Raw genomic sequence first — 5,485 nt, 5'->3', positions numbered from 1 at the left:
AACTCATTAAGACTTAATGTGTTTCAAACATATATGACTTGCCATGACTTGACTCAAGGTGTTTGACATATGTAACTTGACTCAATTCAAGATGATATAGCACGACATGACTCAATGTTCATGACTCGTGTGTGCATTATAGTGTGAAGTAAAAAATTCCGTCATTTTTTGTGGAGGGTACCAACTTTCTCCCGAAAAAGAAAGACACAAAAACGGAAGAAGTTTTTGATGGTGCATGTTCATTGAGCTTAGTCAAATGTTGTTTGGTACTATCTCTCAAGGTGCAAGGATTAATTCATCCTAGTTATCTCAATTGTTGACTCAATGATGAAAGTATTTGGGTAACTTAGGCATGGAGGCTAAGCATTTCGTACTTTGTGATGCAATGATGAGTGATTTTGTTGTGACAAAGTATGCTTCAAGATTTCATGAAAAAGGGTTCCTAAGGAAAGGACTATTTGGTCATGTACCCGTGATGTGTGTGATAATGACACTAAAGTTAGGCCGCAAGGGCTAAGTGTGTGGAAAAATATATTGAAAAGAGTCGAATGCTGGTGACTCTTAGGCTAGGTAGGCTAATGTTGTTGGGATCAAGCCCCTAAGTCTAGCTCTAAATGAATAGGGATGAGTACAGGGGATCCCTTGATATGATCATGGTGTGAGTGTGTGAATGTGAATATGAATGCATTTTTATTACGGCCGCACCTCGATATGAGGTTGCCTACGTATCCGAACGTAGCTCTAGCCGAACCTCGCACAAGTGTGTGTATACCTCAAAAAAGTCTTTTTAAAGGTTGTAATGTGGTTAGGCTAAAGGTTGGAGAAATAATGGGATAAAGGCTCAAGACCCTAGATAAGCCCCCAAGGTGTGCAACCTTGCATTTGAATCTTTGTATTATAATGATAGTTGCTAAAGAACTCGTCGCAAATCCATTATTGCGACTAATTTTGGTATAGTACAAATTTAGCGACGAATTTGCAACGACTTTGCAACTGCAATTCAATAACTAACTTTAAAATTTTAGCTACTGAATCATTGTCCGTCGCAAAATATTAGCGACTAATTTGCGACTATCATTTAATGACTAACTATAAGATTTTAGCAATGGATTCATTGTCCATCACAAAATATTAGCAATGGATAAACAACTACTTTGACAAAAATTTTAAGACTGCGGAGACCAATATTTTTATGATTGATTGGCAACTGCCAAGATCAATTTTTTTGCTACTAACCAATTAGTTGCAAATACAAAACTTAGTTGCTAAATTTTTGCGATAAACTATTTCTAGTATTAAAACCAGAAAGACACTGGTACCTTAATGCTTAGTGTCTTTAATGATGGAAGGCACCATTTCTTACTTGAAACATAGCCTAATATGTTCCCATTAAAAAATAATTGATTTTTTTCCTCTAATTTGAAACAGATACACATACATATATTAACTTAAATATTTTCAATAATAATTATTGTAATAACTATTACACTTTTATCCCAACAGAAAGTACTTTAATAATACAAAGTTGATTGGTATTAGCATTAATAGGAACATTAATAGGAACATTTAACAACAACAGCAGCGACAGCAACAGCGACATCAATGACTTCAACGTTAATACATCGACTAAGGCATCAGCAACAGGTCTGCAAGAATGAAAACCAGATAATAAGCACCTTGATTATAATTTGTCAAGTGAATACACAAGAAGACCAGTTTAAAAACCAAGATATGAGAGAATAGCATACACTAGTAGAAAATAAGTGGTGGGAAGCCCCAAATGGCAAGCGGTTTTTTAAAATCAGCTTGCCATTCACCTTTTTTAAAAAAAAATCCTGTAATTTTAAATGGCAAGCGGTTTTGGCGCGAACCGCTTGCCAATATATATAATGACAAGCGGTTTGGGGTTGAACCACTTGCCATTAGATATATTGGCAAGCGGTTCAACCCCAAACCGCTTGCCATTTATAAAAAAAAACCTAAACGCGCATCACCTTCCCCTTCTTTTATTTCTCGAGCTCAGCTCTCTCTCTCCTCTTTCATTTCCGCCGAGTTCATCTCTCTCCTCCTTCATTTTTACTCCCGTTTTTCCTCTCTCTCCTCTTCTCTTCCCTAATTCGCCCCTTTCTTCTCTTTCACTTTCTCTTTGTTCTTTCTCATCTCCTTAAATTCGAGCCAAAACAAGGTAAATTTGAGCAAAATCGAACAAAACCCCAAGTAAAATCGAGCAAATTTCGAACAAGATCGAGCAAATTTGTGCATGTGTTGGTGTTCAAGTTTTTTAGGTCAAATTCGACCATGAAAACCCTAGATCTAGAGTTTTTATGGTCAAATTTGACCTTTAAAACCATAATTTCAAGCCTAAATCGGTTTTTTGTTGGTCGTTGTGGTTCGATGGTATGTTTTTTAAGGTGGGTTGAATTTTTTTTTGTCCAAATCGGCGTTTTCTAGTCGTTGTTTGGGTGGGGGTGTGGTCGTGGTGGGCGGGGGTTGTGGTTTGGGTTAGGGTCGTGGTGGCTGTTGTGGTTTGGGTTAGGGTCGTGGTGGGTGGCTGTTGTGGTTCGGGTTAGGGTTGTGGTTCGGGTTAGGGTCGTGGTGGCTGTTGTGGTTTGGGTTAGGGTCGTGGTAGGTGGGGGTTGTGGTTTGGGTTAGGGTCGTGGTGGGTGGGGGTTGTGGTTTGGGTTAGGGTCGTGGTGGGTAGGGGTTGTGGTTTGGGATTGGGTTTGGGTGGGGGTCTGGTCGTGGGTGGGGGTCTTCTTTTCTACTAGTGTTGTGGTGGCTGTTGTTGTGGGTGGTGGCTGGTGGTGTTTGGTGGCTGGTCGTATTTTTTTTTGTTGCTAGTGTGGGGTGCTGGTTGGTGGCTTTGTTGTTGTGGGTGGTGACTGGTGGTGTTTGGTGGCTGTTGTTGTGGGTGGTGGCTGGTGGTGTAAATTAAATGATATTATAACAATTAATTAATAAAAATATTAATATTTTTACATTTGGATTGATTATGTATCAATTTAATTGAAAAAACCCAAAAAAAAAAAATTATTTTTATTTTTAATACCCCTAATGGGCAGCGGTTTGACGCCAAAACCGCTGCCCTTTCTTTACAATTGGCAAGCGGTTCTGAACCGCTTGCCATTTTAAAGGCCAATTGGAAAGCCCCCTAAAGGCATGCGGTTCAGAACCGCTTGCCATTGGGGGGTTTGAACCGCTTCCCATTATGTATTTTCTACTAGTGATAATATTGTAGATGAAGTATAAAAGTGCTATCTAGATAATTAATATATATATGAAGAGACATGCTTAAACTCATCAAGACACCCTTGCAATCTTGGGGAGATTCATAGTAATGCAAGGACTAACAATAATGATTTAACTTTACACGTCTTTTGTAAACAAAACTAAGAAATGTTTTAGATACAAAAGTTCCCAATCCTTCTTATCATAACTAAATTAACCAGAATAGTTTGATAGACAGAAATAGGAAACTAAGGTAAAGTATATATTTAGAGGCTAACCTCTTTTTCCTTAACAAGAAAGGTTGGTTGTCGACGTTCCTGAGGTGCTTCTTTGCTATATAAGCTGATAGGTATTCAGTAATGAAAATTAGTTATTGACCTAAAAGAGAGTTTAGCAAAAAATAAAACCAAAACAGAGAGCGAAGATTTAATATAGATTACAATATGAAAGAAAAGATGGAATATCAGTTCACATGCATATTGTATATTTTGAAGCTGAACAAACAATAAAAAAAAGATAAGAGTAGCAAAAGAGAGCAAAGGTAAAGAAAGCAAAAATATGGCAGAAATCATAATTCTGATCCCATATAGTAGGTGTCCCATATAGTAAGTAGCAGAGCATTCAACCTGTCAAAGGTATGAACTAGCCCATCTGTACCTTTTTTCAGCAGAAAACTATATATATAAAAGCATAATATTTACTATAAATTTTTCTTAGTCCAATAAAGAACCATATTAGAAACAGAAAGAAGAGGAAACAAATATTTAATCCAATCCGATCCAAATAGCATAGCAGAGCAATGCACGAAAAATGGAGATTAGTCTCCTCTTGTGCTTAAAGAATATGAGCTTGTTCTGATCTGCAAATGTAATGAATATTAATAAAATTTTAGACAATAAGCAATGTTTGTTTGTGCTTAAGCTTAACAATAACATATGTACATATCATCTAGTCTCTAAGACAATATCACTTCAAATTCCAAAACATAACAATAAATTTACAAAATCCTAAGAGCAAATCCTAACATCTTTAATGAGAAAGTTATATCATGAGCATCCTTTCTACATCAGTAAATGGCATAGTTCCCACAATCTAAAACTCTCATTCAACTTTTTTTTCTACAGCTCAATAACAAATCTTCAAAATTGGAATATGGAACCACTTCAATGATGAACCAAAAAATAATGAAGCTACACTCATTTGGAGGTGATAACACCATAATAAAGAACCAAAGAGCATAAAATAGTTAGACAAATTACATCTCCAGTTGTTTCTTAGGGTATTATTTAGCCTAAGTATAATGCATATTACATCTTTTTTCGGTTGTTTTCAAGGAACATGAGAATAGTAATACTGAAATTGTAATTACACATACAAATCTCTCAGCAACACTAATAATGCAATGGTGATTACAAACACACAAAAACCCCAAAATTTCACCAATAATTTCAAATTTTTATCACTTCAATGGAATTTCAAGTAAATTCCTATATCAAACCCAACAAAAACATATACCAAAAAATCAAGAAAAATCATGCAGATTTATACGTATAATAAATGATGGAGAGAGTGAGAAGATGAGAGAGAAAGAGAGAGAAATGAGGGTTTTTAGTTGTTGATCGAATTTGTTGGGATTTAGGAGTCGAATTTGTTGGATTGGGGTCGAAATTTGCTGGGGGGTTTTGGGGTTTTGAACGGGTTTGAAATTCCTAGGGTTTTGGGTTTGATTTTTTGCTCGAGAATGGGAAATTTCTACTCGGATTTGCTCGAATTTGGGAGGATTTGGCTCAAATTTGCTGGGGATATCGGTTGCTAGTTGAAGTTTTTTGGTTCGGGGGTCGAATTGATTGGGGTTTAAATAGTTGAATTTTGCTGGGTTTTTGGGGTTTGAACGGAAGCAAGCTAAAGTAATGCATATTTCAATTCTTTGTCTACACTATAAGCAGTGCGCGAATGAAGAGGGCAATTGCATACTCTTGTTAAACTGATTTTACCCTAACATAGGCAAACAAGCTACTAGATTATATCAAAGTAGAGTGATAACACTTTTACCGTGGGATACGAAACCATAATTTCGTCATATTTAAGAAAACTATCAAATTTCCTATTTTGAGACATCAAATGCGTCAAATGGAAGGTAGAATGAGCTGAAATAACAAACATATATATTTTGAAAAGGATGAACATCACAATTAGTATCGAACGAATGAATATTTCAATCTCTTTCAGCCTCAAATTTTTTGCGACGGAATATTAC

At 36.2% G+C, this 5,485-nt stretch overlaps 1 long non-coding RNA gene across 1 annotated transcript; it reads right to left on the bottom strand.

Moving 5' to 3' along the window:
- Nucleotides 1-1,437: 1,437 nt before the first annotated feature.
- Nucleotides 1,438-5,198, bottom strand: LOC110699933. The gene is made up of 2 exons (XR_002507038.1): nt 3,507-5,198; nt 1,438-1,646 (listed from the first exon to the last, which is right to left on the bottom strand). It is a non-coding gene; the product is annotated as an uncharacterized LOC110699933 (long non-coding RNA).
- Between the last annotated feature and the right edge of the window lie 287 nt (nt 5,199-5,485).

This window comes from Chenopodium quinoa, unplaced genomic scaffold, assembly GCF_001683475.1.
Source record: "Chenopodium quinoa cultivar QQ74 unplaced genomic scaffold, ASM168347v1, whole genome shotgun sequence".
In the NCBI taxonomy this organism is placed as follows: domain Eukaryota; kingdom Viridiplantae; phylum Streptophyta; class Magnoliopsida; order Caryophyllales; family Amaranthaceae; genus Chenopodium; species Chenopodium quinoa.
This window is presented reverse-complemented; position numbering and strand designations above follow the sequence as displayed.